The 21,533-nt window shown below is 40.2% G+C and overlaps 1 long non-coding RNA gene across 3 annotated transcripts in view; it reads left to right on the plus strand.

The window, feature by feature from the left end:
- Positions 1–21,376, plus strand: part of LOC126073314 (uncharacterized) — a 45,143-nt gene extending 23,767 nt beyond the window's left edge. For 2 of the 3 annotated variants that reach the window (XR_007516718.1, XR_007516719.1), the window contains exons 2-4: positions 17,269–17,406; positions 17,526–17,634; positions 17,918–21,376. This is a non-coding gene — a long non-coding RNA (uncharacterized LOC126073314). The remainder of the gene's footprint in view (positions 1–17,268; positions 17,407–17,525; positions 17,635–17,917) is intronic. The other variant, XR_007516717.1, reaches the window with a different exon arrangement.
- The last annotated feature ends 157 nt before the right edge of the window (positions 21,377–21,533 follow it).

Raw genomic sequence — 21,533 nt, forward strand, 5'->3', positions numbered from 1 at the left:
TCCATCAATTTTTTAAATATGTCATCCCATTGCCTTCTTACCTACATGGTTTCTGCCAAGTTGTCTGAGCTTATTCTTATTGGCTCTCCCTTGTAGGTGACTTTTCTTTTATCTCTTCTTGCTCTCTTAATTGTCTCTTTATCTTTGGTTTTGGCAAGCTGGATTATAATGTCTTGGTGACTTTCTTCTAAGATCTACCTTATGTGGAGTGTGATGAGCATCTTGGATAGATATCTTCTCATCTTTCACAATATCAGGGGAGTTTTCTGCCAACAAATCTTCAACAATTTTCTCTGTATTTTCTGTTATCCCTCCCTGTTCTGGTACTCCAATCACTCGTAGGTTATTTCTCTTGGTAGAGTCCCACATGATTCTTAAGGTTTCTTCATTTTTTTAAATTCTTTTATCTGATTTTTATTCAAATATATTAGTGTCAAGTGATTTATCTTCAAGTTCAGAAATTGTGACTTCTACTTGCTCAATTCTGCTCCTCTGACTTTCTATTGAGTTATCTAATTCTGTGGTTTTCTTGTTAATCTTCTGAATTTCTGATTGCTGTCTGTCTATGGAATTTTCCAGCCTATTAAACTTTTCATTGTGTTCCTGAATAATTTTTCTAATTTCTTCAGTTGCTTTATCTGTGTGTTCCTTGGCTTGTTCTGCATATTGCCTCATTTCCTTCCTGATGTCTTGAAGGGTTCTGTATATTCAACTTTTGTATTCTGCATCTGGTAATTCCAGGAATGCACTTTCATCGAAAGTGGATTCTTTGTTTTGAGAGTCTGTTGAGGTGATCATGGTCTGTTTCTTTACGTGACTTGATATTGACTGTCTCTGAGCCATCTATAAGTTATTGCATTAGTTTATGCTTGCTACTGTATCATAGCTGCTTGCTTTGTTTTGTTTTGGTATACCCCTATGGGTTGCTTGAGTGAGCTAGCTTGATTATTTTCGCCTTTGGAGCTCTGATGTTCTGTCCCCAGCTGGCTAGAGCTGTTATCAGGTATATTAGTCTAGGAGTCCATTCATTTGTCTTGTATGAATTCAGCTCAGGTTTCCAGGTAGCTGATATCAAGTGTGTGGTACAGGCTCTGTCCTAAAGTCTTAGAGGGGCAGGGGTGACTGGCGTATACACCCGTATCTGATTGCAGCAGGGGATCATGCTCTGAACAATGCAGAGGGCTCAGGACCAACCCCCTAGTGTCTCTGTGGAAAATACGTCTCTATTCCCTAGAGCGTGCTGGTGGGTGGGTTCTGCAGAGGGACCATGGTCACCCAAAGTTCTTGTTGTAAGGACTGGGAGGTACCAGTTACCCTTGGACCCCTGACACGGGTGGCTGGGCAACCCAAGTGGAGCCACCAGTCCTTAGCTCCCTGTTGCGGGTAGTGGAGGCCCTTGTTTAATAGGCAAAGTAATGTTAAATATGAAACACCTACCTCTCCTCCGCACCAATGAAATGGTTGGAGTTTGCCAACAAGGGCCTATTCTCCCGAAACAGGCCCACACAGGTCCATGAAGAAGGGAAAGGTGCTCATGGGACATGGACGGTTTATGCCTGGAAAGGAGCCAGTTCTGTCCTGAGCTCCCCCAGTTAATTCAGCTGGCAAATTATCTTTTGCCCCCAGTTGCAAATTTTTTCTTTCTCCAAGGCTGGGAGGACAGCCCCAGGTAATCACCAGGGTCTATCTCAGGCCCAGGGATTCAGCCACCGAAGCCGGCTTTGACGGGGGGGGGGGGGGGCACGGTAAAACATACACAAGTACTTAGCTTTTGCGAAGAGCGCGCCATTCTCATCAGGTTCCAGAGGTGTGAGTGGGCTGTGTGGCTGGCTGCTTCTCCGTGAGGAAACTGCCGCCCAATGCTAGGAGCAGCCCGCCGCCACCATTGCTGCTCCTGGAATGGTGCCTGAGCGCTCCCCGTGATTCAGATCCGGTAACTCCTCCCCACTTCTGAACGGCCTCTTCCTTCCCCTGCCCCTCATTTGGTTGTCTAAGCTTGCCTTTGATACTCAGGGCTCCCAGCTTGTCACAAATATACTCGTTTCACTTGTTTTTTTCGGGTCTTTGTTCTAAAGAGGGCTCAAGGGAACCATGTGTCTATTCCGCATCTTGGCTTCACCTCCTCACGTAAATTTTATTTTTTTTTGTTAACTTTTATTGAGCTTCAAGTGAACGTTTACAAATCAAGTCAGACTGTCACATATAAGTTTATATACACCTTACTCCGTTCTCCCACTTGCTCTCCCCCTAATGAGTCAGCCCTTCCAGTCTCTCCTTTCGTGACAATTTTGCCAGCTTCCAACGCTCTCTATCCTCCCATCCCCCCTCAAGACAGGAGATGCCAACACAGCCTCAAGTGTCCACCTGATATCATTAGCTCACTCTTCATCAGCATCTCTCTCCTACCTACTGTCCAGTCCCTTTCATGTCTGCTGAATTGTCTTCGGGAATGGTTCCTGTTCTGGGCCAACAGAAGGTTTGGGGACCATGACCGCCAGGATTCCTCTAGTCTCAGTCAGACCATTAAGTATGGTCTTTCTGTGAGAATTTGGGGTCTGTATCCCACTGATCTCCTGCCCCCTCAGGAGTTCTCTGTTGTGCTCCCTGTCAGGGCAGTCATTGGTTGTAGCCGGGCACCATCTAGTTCTTCTGGTCTCAGGATGATGTAAGTCTCTAGTTCATGTGGCCCTTTCTGTCTCTTGGGCTCTTAGTTATCGTGTGACCTTGGTGTTCTTCATTCTCCTTTGATCCAGGTGGGTTGAGACCAACTGATGCATCTTAGATGGCCGCTTGTTAGCATTTAAGACCCCAGACGCCACATTTCAAAGTGGGATGCAGAATGTTTTCATAATAGAATTATTTTGCCCGTTGACTTAGAAGTCCCTTTAAGCCATAGTCCCCAAAACCCCACCCTTGCTCCTCTGACCTTTGAAGTATTCAGTTTATCCCGGAAACTTCTTTGCTTTTGGTCCAGTCCAGTCCAGTTGAGCTGAGCTTCCATGTATTGAGTATTGTCCTTCCCTTCACCTAAAGCAGTTCTTATCTACTAATTAATCAATAAAAACCCTCTCCCACCCTCCCTCTCTCCCACCCTCATAACCACAAAAGTATGTGTTCTTCTCAGTTTATACTATTTCTCAAGATCTTATACTAGTGGTCTTATACAATATTTGTCCTTTTGCCTCTGACTAATTTCGCTCAGCATAATGCCTTCCAGGTTCCTCCATGTTATGAAATGTTTCACAGATTCGTCACTGTTCTTTGTCGATGCCTAGTATTCCATTGTGTGAATATACCACAATTTATTTAACCATTCATCCATTAATGGACTCCTTGGTTGCTTCCAGCTTTTTGCTATTGTAAACAGAGCTGCAATAAACATGGGTGTGCATATATCTGTTTGTGTGAAGGCTCTTGTATCTCTAGGGTATATTCCAAGGAGTGGGATTTCTGGGTTGTATGGCAGTTCTATTTCTAACTGTTTAAGATAACGCCAGATAGATTTCCAAAGTGATTGTACCATTTTACATTCCCACCAGCAGTGTATAAGAGTTCTAATCTCTCCGCAGCCTCTCCAACATTTATTAGTTTGTGTTTTTTGGATTAATGCTGGCCTTGTTGGAATGAGATGGAATCTCATCGGAGTTTAATTTGCATTTCTCTAATGGCTCATGATTGAGAGCATTTTCTCATGTATCTGTTAGCTGCCTTAATATCTTCTTTAGTGAAGTGTGTGTTCATATCCTTTGCCCACTTCTTGATTGGGTTGTTTGTCTTTTTGTGGTTGAGTTTTGACAGAATCATATAGATTTTCGAGATCAGGTGCTAGTCGGAGATGTCATAGCTGAAAATTCTGTCTCAGTCTTTAGGTGGCCTTTTTACTCTATTGGTGAAGTCTTTAGATGAGCATAAGTGTTTGATTTTTAGGAGCTCCCAGTTATCTGGTTTCTCTTCGTCATTTTTGGTAATGTTTTGTATTCTGTTTATGCCTTGTGTTAGGCTCCTAAGGTTGTCCCTATTTTTTCTTCCATGATCTTTATCATTTTAGTCTTTGATCCACTTGGAGTTAGTTTTTGTGCATGGTGTGAGATATGGGTCCTGTTTCATTTTTTTGCAAATGGATATCCAGTTATGCCAGCACCATTTGTTAAAAAGACTGTCTTTTCCCCAATTAACTGACACTGGGCCTTTGTCAAATATCAGCTGCTCATATGTGGATGGATTTATATCTGGGTTCTCAATTCTGTTCCACTGGTCTATGTGCCTGTTGTTGTACCAGTACCAGGCTGTTTTGACTACTGTGGCTGTATAATAGGTTCTGAAATCAGGTAGAGTGAGGCCTCCCACTTTCTTCTTCTTTTTCAGTAATGCTTTGCTTATCCGAGGCTTCTTTCCCTTCCATATGAAGTTGGTGATTTGTTTCTCTATCACATTAAAAAATGACATTGGAATTTGGATCGGAAGAGCATTTTATGTATAGATGGCTTTTGGTAGAATAGACATTTTTACTATGTTAAGTCTTCCTATCCATGAGCAAGGTATGTTTTTCCACTTAAGTATGTCCTTTTTAATTTCTTGTAGTAGTGCTTTGTAGTTTTCCTTGTATAGGTCTTTTACATCTTTGGTAAGATTTATGTCTAAGTATTTTATCTTCTTGGGGGCTACTGTGAATGGTATTGATTTGGTTATTTCCTCTTCGATGTTCTTTTTGTTGATGTAGAGGAATCCAAGTGATTTTTGTATGTTTATCTTATAACCTGAGACTCTGCCAAACTCTTCTATTAGTTTCAGTAGTTTTCTGGAGGATTCCTTAGGGTTTTCTGTGTATAAGATCATGTCATCTGCAAATAGAGATACTTTGACTTCTTCCTTGCCAATCTGGATGCCCTTTATTTCTTTATTCAGCCTAATTGCTCTGGCTAGGACTTCCAGCACAATGTTGAATAAGAGTGGTGATAAAGAACATCCTTGTCTGGTTCCCAATCTCAGTGGGAGTGTTTTCAGGCTCTCTCCATTTAGGGTGATACTGGCTGTTGGCTTTGTATAATTGCCCTTCATTACGTTCAGAAATTTTCCTTCTATTCCTATTTTCCTCAGAGTTTTTTTCATGAATGAGCGTTGAACTTTGTCAAATGCCTTTTCTGCATCAATTGATAAAATCGTGTGGTTCTTGTCTTTTGTTTTATTCACGTGGTGGATTACATTAATTGTTTTTCTAATGTTGAACCATCCCTGCATACCTGGTATGAATCCCACTTGTTCATGGTGAATGATTTTTTTGATATGTTGTTGAATTCTATTGGCTAGAATTTTGTTGAGGATTTTTGCATCTTTATTCATGAGGGATATAGGTCTATAATTTTCTTTTCTTGTGGTGTCTTTACCTGGCTTTGGTATCATGGATATGGTGGCTTCATAGAATGAGTTTGGTAGTATTCCATCCTTTCCTATGCTCTGAAATACCTTCAGTAGTAGTGGTGTTAACTCTTCTCTGAAAGTTTGGTAGAACTCTGCAGTGAAGCCATCGGACCAGGGCTTTTTTTTGCGGGGGGTGCGGGGGGGGAGTTTTGATTGCCTTTTCAATCTTTTCTTTTGTTATGGGTCTATTTAGCTGTTCTACCTCTGTTTGTGTTAGTTTAGGTAGGTAGTGTGTTTCTAGGAATTCATCCATTTCTTCTAGGTTTTCAAATTTGTTTGAGTATAGTTTTTCATAGTAATCTGATATGATTCTTTTAATTTCAGTTGGGTCTGTTGTGATATGGCCCATTTCGTTTCTTATTTGGGTTATTTGCTTCCTCTCCTGTTTTTCTTTTGTCAGTTTGGCCAATGGTTTATCAATTTTGTTGAGTTTTTCAAAAAACCAGCTTTTGGTCTTGTTAATGCTTTCAATTGTTTTTCTGTTTTCTATTTCGTTTAGTTCAGCTCTGATTTTTATTGTTTGTTTTCTTCTTGTGCCTGTGGGTTTCTTTTGTTGCTCTCTTTCTATTTGTTCAAGTTGTAGGGATAGTTCTTTGATTTTGCCCCTTTCTTCTTTTTGGATGTGTGCATTCATTGATATAAATTGGCCTCTGAGTACTGCTTTTGCTGTGTCCCAAAGGTTCTGATAGAAACTGTTTTCATTCTCATTGGATTCTATGAATTTCTTTAGTCCAACCTCAATGTCTTCTATAATCTAGGCTTTTTTTTCCCCCCGCAGGCTATTGTTCAGTTTCCAAGTGTTTTATTTCTTTTTCCTGTTATTGATTTCCACTTTTATGACCTTATGGTCAGAGAAGATGCTTTGTAATATTTCAATGTTTTGGATTCTGCTACGGCTTGCTTTATGACCTAATATGTGGTCTATTCTAGAGAATGTTCCATGTGCACGAGAAAAGCAAGTATAGTTGGTTGCTGTTGGGTGGAGTGTTCTGTATATGTCCACGAGGTCAAGTTGGTTGATTGTGGCATTTAGATCTTTAGTGTCTTTACTGAGCTTCTTTCTGGATGTCCTGTCCTTCTCCAAAAGTGGCGTGTTGAAGTCTCCTACCATTATTGTGGAGCTGCCTATCTCACTTTTCAATGCTGTTAAGAGTTTATGTATCTTGCAGCCCTGTCATTGGGTACATAAATATTTAATATGCTTATATCTTCTTGGTGTATTGTCCCTTTCATCATTATATAGTGTCCTTCCTTATCCTTTCCGATGGATTTCACTTTAAAGACTTTTTTGTCAGAAATTAATATTGCCACTCCTGCTCTTTTTTTTGGAATAATTTTTATTGTGCTTTAAGTGAAAGTTTACAAATCAAGTCAGTCTGTCACATATAAGCTTATATACACCTTACTACACACTCCCATTTACTTTCCCCCTAATATGTCAGCCCACTCCCTCCTTCCAGTCTCTGCTTTCATGACTGTGTCAGTTTCTAACCCTCTCTACCCTCCCATCTCCCCTCCAGACAGGAGATGCCAACACAGTCTCAAGCATCCACCTGATACAAGTAGATCACTCTTCATTAGCATCTCTCTCCAACCCATTTTCCAGTCCCTTCCATGTCTGATGAGTTGTCTTCGGGAATGGTTCCTGTCCTGGGCCAGCAGGTTTGGGGACCATGACCACCGGGATTCTTCTAGTCTCAGTCATACCATTAAGTCTGGTCTTTTTATGAGAGTTTGGGGTCTGCATCCCACTGTTCTCCTGCTCCCTCAGGGGTTCTCTGTTGTGCTCCCTGTGAGGGCAGTCATCAGTTGTGGCTGGGCACCATCTAGTTCTTCTGGTCTCAGGATGATGTAAGTCTCTGTTTCCTGTGGCCCTTTCTGTCTCTTGGGCTCAAAGTTATCGTGTGATCTTGGTGTTCTTCATTCTCCTTTGATCCAGGTGGGTTGAGACCAATTGATGCATCTTAGATGGCCGCTTGTTAGCATTTAAGACCCCAGACGCCACACTTCAAAGTGGAATGCAGAATGTTTTCATAATAGAATTTATTTTGCCAATTGACTTAGAAGTCCCCTTAAGCCAAAGTCCCCAAACCCTCACCCTTGCTCCACTGACCTTCGAAGCATTTAGTTTATCCCGGAAACTTCTTTGCTTTTGGTCCATTGCAGTTGAGCTGACCTTTCTTGTATTGAGTATTGTCCTTCCCTTCACTTAAAGTAGTTCTTATCTACTAACTAATCAGTAAATAACACTCTCTCACCCTCCCTCCCTCCCCCCCTCGTAACCACAAAAGAATGTGTTCTTCTCAGTTTATACTATTTCTCAAGATCTTATAATAGTGGTCTTATACAATATTTGTCCTTTGGCATCTGACTAATTTCACTCAGCATAATGCCTTCCAGGCTCCTTCATATTATGAAATTTTTCACAGATTCCTCACTGTTCTTTATCAATGTGTAGTATTCCATTGTGTGAATATACCATAATTTATTTAACCCGTCATCCAATGATGGACACCTTGGTTGCTTCCAGGTTTTTGCTATTGTAAACAGTGCTGCAATAAACACGGGTATGCATATATCTGTTCGTGTAAAGGCTCTCATTTCTCTAGGGTATATTCCGAGGAGTGGGATTTCTGGGTTGTATGGTAGTTCTATTTCTAACTTTTTAGGAAAATGCCAGATAGATTTCCAAAGTGGTTGTACCATTTTACATTCCCACCAGCAGTGTATAAGAGTTTCAATCTCTCCACAGCCTCTCCAACATTTACTATTTTGTGTTTTTTGGATTAATGCCGGCCTTGGTGGAGTGAGATGGAATCTCATCGTAGTTTTGATTTGCATTTCTCTAATGGCTAATGATCGAGAGCATTTTCTCACGTATCTGTTAGCTGCCTGAATATCTTCTTTAGTGAAGTTTGTGTTCATATCCTTTGCCCACTTTTTGATTGGGTTTTTTGTCTTTTTGTGGTTGAGTTTTAACAGAATCATATAGATTTTAGAGATCAGGTGCTGGTCAGAGATATCATAACTGAAAATTCTTTCCAAATGTGTAGGTGGTGCTTTTACGCTTTTGGTGAATTCTTTAGATGAGCATAGGTGTTTGATTTTTAGGAGCTCCTAGTTATCTGGTTTCTCTTCCTCATTTTTAGTAATGTTTTGTATCCTGTTTATGCCTTGTATTAGGGCTCCTAACGATGTCCCTATTTTTTCTTCCATGATCTTTATCCTTTTAGTTTTTATATTTAGGTCTTTGATCCATTTGGAGTTAGTTTTTGTGCTTGGTGTGAGGTATGGGTCCTGTTTCATTTCTTTGCAAATGGATATCCAGTTATGCCAGTACCATTTGTTAAAAAGGCAATCTTTTCCCCAATTAACTGACACTGGGCCTTTGTCAAATATCAACTGCTCATACGTGGATGTTTTTATATCTGGGTTCTCAATTCTGTTCCATTGGTCTATGTGCCTGTTGTTGTACCAGTACCAGGCTGTTTTGACTACTGTGGCTGTATAATAGGTTCTGAAATCAGGTAGAGTGAGGCCTCCCACTTTCTTCTTCTTTTTCGGTAATGCTTTCCTTATCCGGGGCTTCTTTCCCTTCCATATGAAGTTGGTGATTTGTTTCTCCATCACATTAAAAAATGTTATTGGAATTTGGATCAGAAGTGCATTGTATGTATAGATGGCTTTTGGTAGAATAGACACTTTTACTATGTTAAGTCTTCCTATCCATGGACAAGACATGTTTTTCCACTTAAGTATGTCCTTTTTAATTTCTTGTAGTAGTGCTTGGTAGTTTTCCTTGTATAGGTCTTTTACATCTTTGGCAAGATTTATTCCTAAGTATTTTATCTCCTTGGGGGCTACTGTGAATGGTATTGATTTGGTGATTTCCCCTTCGATGTTCCTTTTGTTGGTATAGAGGAATCCAAGTGATTTTTGTATGTTTATCTTATAACCTGAGACTCTGCTGAACTCTTCTATTAGTTTCAGTAGTTTTCTGGAGGATTCCTTAGGGTTTTCTGTGTATAAGATCATGTCATCTGCAAATAGAGATAATTTTACTTCTTCCTTGCCAATCCGAATGCCCTTCTTTCTTTGTCTAGCCTAATTACTCTTGCTAGGACCTCCAGCACAATGTTAAATAAGAGCGGTGATAAAGGGCATCCTTGTCTGGTTCCCGTTCTCAAGGGAAATGCTTTCAGGCTGTCTCCATTTAGAATGATGTTGGCTCTTGGCTTTGTATAAAATTTTTTTTTTTTAATAGATGCGTTTTATTATGTTGAGGAATTTTCCTTCAATTCCTATTTTCCTGAGAGTTTTTATCATGAATAGGTGTTGGACTTTGTCAAATGCCTTTTCTGCATCAATTCATAAGATCATGTAGTTTTTGTCTTTTGTTTTATTTATATGGTGGATTACATTAACGGTTTTTCTAATATTAAACCAGCCTTGCATATCTGGTATAAATCCCACTTGGTCGTGGTGGATTATTTTTTGATATGTTGTTGAATTCTATTGGCTAGAATTTTGTTGAGGATTTTTGCATCTATGTTCATGAGGGATCTAGGTCTGTAATTTTCTTTTTTTGTGGTGTCTTTACCTGGTTTTGGCATCAGGGATATGGTGGCTTCATAGAATGAGTTAGGTAGTATTCCGTCATTTTCTATGCTTTGAAATACCTTTAGTAGTAGTGGTATTAACTCTTCTCTGAAAGTTTGGTAGAACTCTGCAGTGAAGCCGTCCGGGCCAGGACTTTTTTGTGTGTGTGTGTGTGAGTTTTTTGATTACCATTTCAATCTCTTTTTTTGTTATGGGTTTTTTAGTTGTTCTACTTCTGATCATGTTAGTTTAGGTAGGTAGTGTTTTTCTAGGAATGCATCCATTTCTTCTAGGTTTACAAATTTGTTAGAGTGCAATATTTCGTAATAATCTGATAGGATTCTTTTAATTTCAGTTGGGTCTGTTGTGATGTGGTCCTTCTCGTTTCTTATTCGGGTTGTTTGTTTCCTTTCCTGTATTTCTTTAGTCAGTCTGGCCAATGGTTTATCAATTTTGTTAATTTTTTCGAAGAACCAGCTTTCGGCTTTGTTAATTCTTTCAATTGTTTTTCTGTTCTCTAATTCATTTAGTTCAGCTCTAATTTTTATTATTTCTTTTCTTCTGGTGCCTGATGGATTCTTTTGTTGCTCGCTTTCTCTTTAAGTTGTAGGGACAGTTCTCTGATTTTGGCTCTTTCTTCTTTATGTATGTGTGCATTTCTCGATATAAATTGACCTCTGTGCACTGCTTTTGCTGTGTCCCAGAGGTTTTGATAAGAAATGCTGTCATTCTCGTTGCATTCTGTGAATTTCTTTATTCCCTCCTTAATGTCTTCTATAACCCAGTCTTTTTTCAGCAGGGTATTGTTCATTTTCCAAGTATTTGATTTCTTTTCCCTGATTTTTCTGTTATTGAGTTCCACTTTTATGGCCTTGTGGTCTGAGAAGATGCTTTGTAATATTTTGATGTTTTGGATTCTGCAAAGGTTTGTTTTATGACCTAATATGTGGTCTATTCCAGAGAATGTTCCATGTGCACTAGAAAAAAAGTATACTTTGCAGCTGTTGGGTGGAGTGTTCTGTATAAGTCTATGAGGTCAAGTGAGTTGATTGTAGCAATTAGGTCTTCTGTGTCTGTATTGAGCTTCTTACTGGAAGTCCTATCCTTCTCCGAAAGTGGTGTGTTGAAGTCTCCTACTATAATTGTGGAGGTGTCTATCTCACTTTTCAGTTCTGTTAAAGTTTGTTTTATTTATCTTGCCGCCCTGTCATTGGCTGTATAAATATTTAATAGGGTTATATCTTCCTGGTCAATTGTCCCTTTAATCATCATGTAGTGTTCTTCTTTATCCTTTGTGGTGGATTTAACTTCAAAGTCTATTTTGTCAGAAATTAATATTGCTACTCCTCTTCTTTTTTGCTTGTTGTTTGCTTGATATATTTTTTTCCATCCTTTGAGTTTTAGTTTGTTTGTGTCTCTAGGACTAAGGTGTGTCTCTTGTAGGCAGCATATAGACTGATCGTGTTTCTTTATCCAGTTTGAGAATCTCTGTCTCTTTATTGGTGCATTTAGTCCATTTACATTCAGTGTAATTATAGATAAGTATGTGTTCAGTGCTGTCATTTTGATGCCTTTTTGTGTGTGTTGTTGACAGTTTCATTTTTCCACTTACTTTTCTGTGCTGAAACGTTCTTCTTTGTAAATTGTGTGTTCCTTATTTTCATAAAGTTGACTTTCTGTTTGTTGCGTTGTTATGTTTTTCTCGGTTTTTAGTTTGAGTTATGGAATTGTTAGACCTCTTTGTGGTTACCTTAATATTTACCCCTATTTTTCTAAGTAAAAACCCAACTTGTATCATCCTATATCGCCTTGTTTTCCTCTCCATATGGCAGTTCTATACCTCCTGTATTTAGTCCCTCTTTTTGATTATTGTGATCTTTTACATATTGACTTCAATGATTCCCTGTTTTGAGCATTTTTTCTTTTTAAAATTAATCTTTGTTTTTGTGATTTCGGTATTTGAGTTGATATCAGGATGTTCTTTTTTGTGACCTTGTGTTGTGTTGGTATCTGATATTTTTGATTTTCTGACCAATTTCCTTTAGTATTTCTTGTAGCTTTGGTTTGGTTTTTGCAAATTTTCTAAGCTTGTGTTTATCTGTAAATGTTTTAATTTCACCTTCATATTTGAGAGAGAGTTTTGCTGGACATATGATCCTTGGCTGGCAGTTTTTCTCCTTCAGTGCTCTATATATGTCATCCCATTGCCTTCTTGACTGCATGGTTTCTGCTGAGTAGTCTGAATTTATTCTTATTGATTCTCTTTGTAGGAGACTTTTCTTTTATGCCTGGCTGCTTTTAAAATTTTCTCTTTATCTTTGGTTTTGGCAAGTTTGATGATAACATGTCTTGGTGATTTTCTTTTTGGATCAATCTTATATGGGGTTTGATGAGCATCTTAGATAGATATCCTTTTGTCTTTCATGATGTCAGGGAAGTTTTCTGCCAACAGATCTTCGACTATTCTCTCTGTATTTTCTGTTATCCGTCCCTGTTCTGGAACTCCAATCACATGCAAGTTATTCTTGATAGAGTCCCACATGATTCTTAGCGTTTCTTCATTTTTTTAAATTCTTTTGTCTGATTTTTCTTCACCTATATTGGTGTCAATTGCCTTATCCTCCAACTCTGCCACTCAGCATTCCAATTGCTAAATTCTGGTCCTCTGACTTCCTACTGAGTTGTCTAATTCTGTAATTTTACTGTTAATCTTTTGGATTTCTGAATGCTGTCTCTCTATGGATTCTTGCGGCTTATTTATTTTTCCACTCTGTTCTTGAATAATCCTTTTGATTTGTTCAACTGCTTTATCGGTGTGTTCCATGGTTTTTTCTGTAGATTGCCTTATTTCATTTCTGAGGTCATCCCTGATGTCTTGAAGCATTCCGTAAATTAGTTTTTTATATTCTGCATCTCGCAATTCCAGGATTGTATCTTCATTTGGGAAAGATTTTGATTCTTTAACTTGCGGGGTTGTAGAAGCAATCATGATATCGGTGCTGTCTCCGAGCCATCTATAAGATATTGTAATGATTTATCTTATATTTGCTCACTGAGTCTTATCTTGTTTTGTTTTCTTTCAATATACGTAGATAGGTTATTAGATTGCGCTGTCTTGATTATTGTAGCCTTTGAATAACTTATGTCCTATTACCAGCTGGTTTGGGCTGTTACCAGATATATAAGTCTTAGAGTCCATTCACTATTCTTGAGTAGAATCTGATTTTGGGTCATCAAGTGTGTGGTGTAGACTGTCACCTATTCACTTAGAGGAGTAGTGGTGATAGTTGTGTACATCAGATTCTAGTAGCAGCAGGGGGTCACACTCCGGGGGGCAGGATGCTGACAGGCTTCCCCTCAGTGCCAGTGAGGTAGATGTGTCTCTATTCCTAAAGCACTTTGATGGGTGGGCTCTGCAGCTGTACCTTAGGCACCCAATGCATGTACCTCTACAGATTGGTAAGTGTCACTATCCTCAGACCCCTACGGCAAGAGTCTAGGTGGTTTGGGTGGAGCTTCAGCCCTCAGTTCCCCATTGTGGGTCAGTGAGGGCTCTGTTTAATAGGTAGAGATATCAGACCTGGGAAACTTGTCTTTCCAGTAATCTGCTAAAACAATTACAGTCAGATCACTATCAGAATTGCCTTTGCATTATAATAGCCACCTTGTTCCCTGTAGGGATGAAAGCCCAAGATATTGGATCTCATATGCTTGGCTGGAGCTGGTTCGGTATTTTTAGTCCAATTTCGGGAAGGCAGGGAAGGATTTTTGGTCCCTGGATTTTTTGTAGCTGTTTTTCTCAGGCCAGGAGAATGGGTTAGGAGCACTTCACTCTCTGGCCCAGGAAATTCCAATGTTAATGAAGCCGCCTGGGAAGGGGAGGGGAGGGATCAGACAGATAGGAGAGAGTAAAAAAAGCACCCAGGAATATAGACAAAGTTACTTATCTTGCTTGGCGATGACCGTTTTATCTGAGATTCTGGAGAGGTGTGTAGCCTGTGTGTTGGCTGGGTCGAGATTGCCCCGGAGGGTCAGGCCCACGTCCTGTGCTTGTGCTGTCTCAGAAGCGGTGGTTAGTTCCTCCGCTCCCAGTCCAATGGCCAGTGCGAAGGTTCCCTGGCGGGGACGCCACATTCTAGGCACCAAAATCCGTCACTGCCTCCCGGTGACTTCTCCTCCTGTCAGCCGTGTCACAGCGCCACCTGCATGCACTGGCTGGGCTTCCCCGGAGGTCACTTCTGGGGGCTAGGGACGCGTCCCGCGTTTCCGCCATCTCAGGATGCTGGGCTCAGCTCCCCTGCGCCCAGTCCAAAGCCCAGCGCCAAGGTTTTCTGGCTGGGACGCTGGCTCCAGGCTCCGAAAACAGTCGCTGCTTCCCCGTGGTTGTTTGTTCTTTTGTTAGCCCCGTCAGTGTGCAGCCTGCTTGCACTGGCTGAGTCTCTGCCACTCAGGTCAACTCTTTAGATCTCTGTTTGATAGTCAGGGTTCATAGATTGTCATGTATGTGATCAATTCACTTCTTTTTCTGAGTCTTTGTTGAGAGAGGGATCCGAGGTAGCCTCTACCTAGTCAGCCATCTTGGACCCGCCTCCTCCTGCTCTTTTTTGCTTGTTGTTTCCTTGATATATTTTTTACCATCCTTTGAGTTTTAGTTTGTGTCTCTAAGTCTAAGGTGTGTCTCTTGTAGGCAGCATATAGATGGATCTTGTTTTTTAATCCATTCTGCCACTCTCTGTCTCTTTATTGGTGCATTTACTCCATTTACATTCAGGGTAATTATGGAGAGGTATGAATTTAGTGATATCATTTTGATGTCTTTTTTTGTGTGTTGACAGCTTCTTTTTCCCACTTGATTTTACGTGCTGAGTAGATTTCTTTATATATTGTCCTTTCCTCATATTTGTTGTTGTAGATTTTGTTTCTGCTGAGTCTGTATTTTTCCCTTGTATTTTATTTTGGTGAGCAGGATAGTTTGTCTCCTTTGTGGTTATCTTATTATTTACCCCTATTTCTCTAAATTTATAACTAACTTTTCTTTCTTTGTATCGTCATACCTTTCTCTCCATATGGAAGGTGTATGATTACATTTTAGTCCCTCTTTATTATTTTAATGTTATCTTCTTTTATATAATAACATCACCATTACCGTGTGTTGGGCTTTTTTTTTTTTTTTTTTTTTAATCTTGCTTAGTTTTTTTTTTTTTTTGGATTTCCCTGTCTGGGTTGACTTCTGGTTGCTCTGCCCAGTGTTCTAGTCTTGGGTCGATACCTGATATTATTGATTTTCTAACCAAGGAACTCCCATTAGTATTTCTTGTAGTTTTGGTTTGGTTTTTACGAATTCCCTCAACTTGTGTTTATCTGGAAATGTCTTAATTTCACCTTCATATTTAAGAGACAGTTTTGATGGATATATGATTCTTGGCAGGCAATTTTTTTCCATCAATTTTTTAAATATGTCATCCCATTGCCCTCTTGCCTACATGGTTTCTGCCGAGTAGTCTGAGATTATTCTTATTGGCTTTCCTTTGTAGGTGACTTTTCTTTTAATCTTCACTGCTCTTATAATTGTCTCTTTATCTTTGGTTTTGGCAAGCTGGTTTATAATATGTCTCGGTGACTTTCTCTTAAGATCTACCTTATGTGGAGTTCGATGAGCATCTTGAATAGATATCTTCTCACCTTTCACAATATCAGGGAAGTTTTCTGCCAACAAATCTTCAACAATTTTCTCTGTATTTTCTGTTATCCCTCCCTGTTCTGGTACTCCAGTCACTCGTAGGTTATTTCTCTTGGTAGAGTCCCACATGATTCTTAAGGTTTCTTCATTTTTTTTAATTTTTTTATCTGATTTTTATTCAAATATATTAGTGTCAAGAGATTTATCTTCAAGTTCAGAAATTCTGGCTTCTACTTGCTCAATTCTGCTCCTCTGACTTTCTATTGAGTTATCTAATTCTGTGGTTTTCTTGTTAATCTTCTGAATTTCTGATTGCTGTCTGTCTATGGATTTTTCCAGCTTATTAAACTTCTCATATTAAACTTTTCATTAGGTTCCTGAATAATCTTTCTAATTTCCTCAGTTGCTTTATCTGTGTGTTCCTTGGCTTGTTCTGCACATTGCCTCATTTCCTTCCTGATGTCTTGAAGGGTTCTGTATATTCAACTTTTGTATTCTGCATCTGGTAATTCCAGGAATGCACTTTCATCGAAAGTGGATTCTTTGTTTTGAGAGTCTGTTGAGGTGATCATAGTCCCTTTCTTTATGTGACTTGATACTGACTGCTGTCTCCGAGCCATCTATCAGTTATTGTATTAGTTTATGCTTGCTTACTGTGTCATAGCTGCTTGCTTTGTTTTGTTTTTGTATACCCCATGTGTTGCTTGAGTGAGCTAGCTTGATTATTTTTGCCTTTGGAACTCTGGTGTCCTGTCCCCAGCTGGCTAGAGCTGTTATCAGGTATATCAGTCTAGGAGTCGATTCTGTTCTCTTGTATGAATTCAGCTCAGGTTTCCAGGTAGGTAATATCAAGTGTGTGGTACAGACTCTGTCCTATAGTCTTAGAGGGGCAGGGGTGATTGGCGTATATACCCGTATCTGATTGTAGCAGGGGCTCATGCTCTGAACAATGCAGGGGGCTGAGAACAGACCCCGAAGTGTCTCTGAGGAAAACGCGTCTCTATTTCCTAGAGCCTGCTGGTGGGTGGGTTCTGAAGAGGGACCATGGGCACCCAAAGTTTTTGTTGTAAGAACTTGGAGGTACCAGTTACCCCTGGGCCCCTGACACGGTTTGCTGGGCAACCCATGTGGAGTCACCAGTTCTTAGGTCCCTGTTGTGGGCAGGTGAGGACCTTGTTTAATAGGCAATGCAATGTCAAATGTCAAACACCCACCTCTCCACCGCACCACTGAAATGGTTGGAGTTTGCCAACAAGGGCCTATTCTCCCAAAATAGGCCCACACAGGTCCATGCAGAAGGGAAAGGTGCTCATGGGACTTCGACGGTTTATGTCCGGAAAGGAGCTGCTTCTGTCCTGAGCTCCCCCAGTTAATTCAGCTAGCAAATTATCTTTTGTCCCCAGTAGCAAATTTGTTCCACCCCAAGACTGGGAGGACGACCCCAGGTGCTCACCAGGGTCTATCTCAGGCCCAGGGATTCAGCCACTGAAGCCGGCTTGGGGGTGGGGGTGGGGCGCAGTAAAACATACACAAGTACTTAGCTTTTGCCAAGAGCCCACCGTTCTCATCAGGTTCTGGAAGTGTGAGTGGGCTGTGTGGCTGCCTGCTTCTCCCTGAGGAAGCTGCGGCCCAATGTGAGGAGGAGCAGCTCGCTGCCACCATTGCTGCTCCTGGAATGGTGCCTGATGGCTCCCCGTGACTCAGATCTGGTAACTCCTCCCCACTTCTGAACGGCCTCTTCCTTTCCCTGCCCCTCAGTTGGTTGTCTAAGCTTGCCTTTAGAGATCCCAGCTTGTCACAAATATACTTGTTTCACTTGTTTTTTCAGGTCTTTGTTCTAAAGAGGGCTCAAGGGAACCATGTGTCTATTCCACATCTTGGCTCCACCTCCTCACGTGAATTTTAAATGCAGTTCTATGATTGTGCTCCACAGTGGTGTAAGTTCTTAAGTCAGAAGCATCTACAAATTTTGAACTTTACTTTGTAGTTTCATTGTTGGTAATAATATTGATGGAATAATTTCAAAACAATTTTGTGTGTATTATAGGGTAGAGCACATGAGAAATGTATTAAAAATTGTTTGAAATCAGGGTTATCAACATGGGAGAGAAGAGATGAAAATATGTACTGGGGAAGTTGAGAAAGAACCTCGTGGTGTTGAATTGGGATTGAAAGTGTCAGTATAAGCTCATGAATTAAATATGAATATTTTCTTACCAGGTCCATTTACAGAACCTAGAAGCAATGCTACCTAGTGGCTACATCTTTGTTGTGAATGCCATTCTCCACCAAAAGAACCAGATTCCTAGGAGAAATGACGGACTTTGGAAAAGGAAATCAAAGTTGAGCTTGGAACTTCTTGTGCCAGAAAGGAAGAATGTGCTCCTGATTCTTGGAAGCAAGTCAAAAGATCACAGGAACCAACCTGAAGAGATCCAAACTGGTCCAAATTGAGACAATTTGAACATCAAAAACAATAATGGTAATGCGTAAGAACACATTGAAGTAAAAAAAGAAACCACGAGTTCATAGAATCTAAGATTGGGGAGGGAAGTGCTATAATAAAATAAGAATGCGGAGGGAAGCTCTAAATAAAAAGCTCTGACTGGAGAAAAATGCACTTCCACTGGTGAAAACTAGTTCCTCATCCTCTCAGATCATGGCAGTGTATTCAGATATTCTGGTGGCTTGCACTAGTGTGTGGAGAAGAAGAGCCAGAGAAGGAAGTAGGAGGAGCAGCAGGGAGGAAAGAAGAAAAGAAAGAGAAACCAGGAAAAGTTTAAGAACCGCACAGTGGGGAGAGAGGCAGCTGGACCCACTCACTTAGCAGTTTATATCTACGGATTCATTTACATATGGTAACAGAAGTCTCATTCAAGTCAGTGTTTGAATAGCTGAAGGTATAGGGGTAAAGGGGAGTCCATCTATACCTAAGGTATTAGTTTGCTGATAAACTTATTTCTATGTATTTGATGGGTTTTCTTTTTATTCTTTGAATTTTTTCATTTTTCTATGACTGTATCTAGGAAAGACTTAGGGAGTAGTAGCTTTATTTTGGAGCCCTGGTGGCACAGAGGTTAAGAGCTCGGCTGCTAAACAGAGGTTGGCACTTCAAGTCCACCAGCTGCTCCTTGGAAACCCTACGGGGCAGTTCTGCTCTTTCCTACAGGGTAGTGATGAGTCAGAATTGACTCGACAGAAATGTGTTTGGTTTTTTTGATTTTAGATTTATTTCTAGAAGTCAAAAACATGGTGAATTTTCCTCAAACAGTATTTTTGGGTGTCTATCATGCAATTTTCAATAAAAGCTTCTCAATTTAATTAAAAAAATAATTATTATATTTAGTCACACATGAATCAATTGCCTAAAGCACTGTTTTTTCAAACTCCTCTGCTGTCTACATGCATCACAATCACCAGATAGCTTGGTAAAAAGTAAAGATTCCAGGCACAAGGATTGGTCTTTATTTGCCTGGGTCAACAAAAGACAAAGGAAAGTTAGGGATAAGAGGACAAAATAGAAATGTGTGGCTAATTGCCTCCATGAACATACTGCCTCCTTTGCATTGAGACCAGAAGAAAAGGATTGTGCCTAGGTATACTGTACATTTTGATCAAAGATTCTATAAAAAGAATTCTGATCAAAGGGGGAAAATGCATGTTATGCATTGAATTATCTCCCCACAAAAATGTGTGTATCAATTTGGATGGGCCATGATTCCCAGTATTCTGTGGTTGTCCTCCATTTTGTGATTGTAATTTTATGTTGAGAGGATTAGGGTGGGATTATAACACCCCCCCTTACCCAGGACTCACCCCTGATCCAGTGCAAAGGGAGTTTCCCTGGGGTGTGGCCTGTACCACCTTTTATCTCTCAAGAGAGAAAAGGAAAGGGAAGCAAGCAGAGAGTTGGGGACCTCATACCACCAAGAAAGCAGTACCAAGAGAAGAGCACGTCCTTTGGGCACCGGGTTCCTGCGTCTGAGAAGCCCCTTGAGTGGGGAAGATTGAGGATAAGGACCTTTCTCCAGAGCGGACGATGAGTAAAGCCTTCCCCTGAAGCCGATGCCTTGGACTGGGCACTGTGCTCACCACACATTGGGGAATCAAGCAACTGAAGCTGCACGAAAGTGTGTGTCTCTGAAGTTGTACAGATACCCAGTGGTGGTAAAGGTGTTAGTGACCATGGCCTTAGGGTCCCAGGGAGGGTGAGGATTGTGGATAATAATCCGAATAGAGTTGGCAAGAAGCAGTCAGTAGGACCCTTAGGCCAGAGCCTGGATGAATCAAGATCCTGTGATCTTCAACTTCACCAGCTTCCTGTGCTCAGCTGCTCTCAGCAGTGTCATTTGATGCCAGAGAGGAGTGGGACATCCAAGCAGCTGTGAAGCTGAGCAAAGCACTGGCAGCTGCAATGGCAGGGACCTACACAGAAATAAGAATGTACAGAGACAAAGTGGAAGAGAAGGGTGGGCAGAAGCAGTGAGAATCTGCCTGGAACTGTACACCACATACCATAAGTGCATTTATTTAAATTGTCAGTTCATGTTTGTAGGTAGAAATCTAAATTAGGCTTTTAACGGGAGTAAATATAAATTTTTTTTTTTTAAATATAAATATTGACTTTAACTAAGGTGTTTATTAGTCGCTGTGGAGTCGATTATGACATATGGCGACTCCATGTGAGCAGAGTAGAACTGCTCCATAGGGTTTTCAAGGCTGTGACCTTTGGGAAGCAGATCACCTGTGTTCTGAGGTGCCTCTGCCTGGGTTCAAACTGCCTAGCTGAACACTTAGCTCTTTGCTCCAACCAGGGACTCCTTTTAAAAAGAACAAAATGATGGGGGTAGATCAAAGGGACACAGGAGTCCATTGAAAGAGCTCCTAATGTCCAAATTAAAATAATTTCAGCAACAATATAAACACAGTAATATTAGATTAACCCAAACTATAAAATACACATTCACAGTTCATATTAGTATAAACAAATGATTGAATAAAAAAATATAAATGCCACCCATTGTCATAAGAATAGATTAAGGTCCCTTGCAGAAGAATCCCAAATAATTTTTGGCACTCTGGGCTCAAAGAGGTGTGGTAAAAAAACCCACTACTGAAATGTGGCTACCCATAGTGACTTCCTTCCAAAGAATCAGCCTGGAAGTGGGCGGGGGGGGGGAAGCACCTTTACAACAAAGACCTGAGGAACACTACCTCAACCAGGTGACCAAAATTAACATCAACAGTGCTAAGTCATGTTGATATCATGTGATGGAATAGCATTTTACCTCCCCAAACCCATAACCCCAGTCTAATCATAAGAAAAACATCAGACAAATCCCATTGGAGGGATATTCTTCAAAATACCTGACCAGTACTTCTCAGAATTGCCAAGCCATCACACACAAGGGAAGTTTGAGGGATTGTCACATTGAAGCGGAGCTTAAGGAGACATGACAACTAAATATAATGATGTATCCTGGAAGAGAAAAACGATATCGAACAAAAGCTAAAATACCTGAATAAAATATGTATTTCAGTTAATAATAATGTATCCATATTAGGTCGTTCATTGTGTCAAATATACCACTGAAGATATTAATAACGGGAAACTGGTTGTGAAATTTCAGTGAAATTTCAGTGGTATCATCTCAACTTTTCTGTATGTATAAATGTATCCTAAGATAAAATGTTTATTTAAAAAGTTAAAAAAATAAAAGTTAAGTCAATTAAAATTGAGGAGGCTCTCTTCACAAAGGAGGATTTTTTTTTTTTTCTTTTGTATAAGATGAGAAATTTATTCTTTCACAGTTCTGGAGGCTAAGAGCCCAAATTC

This window comes from Elephas maximus, chromosome 3 (assembly GCF_024166365.1).
Source record: "Elephas maximus indicus isolate mEleMax1 chromosome 3, mEleMax1 primary haplotype, whole genome shotgun sequence".
Taxonomy (NCBI): Eukaryota; Metazoa; Chordata; class Mammalia; order Proboscidea; family Elephantidae; genus Elephas; species Elephas maximus.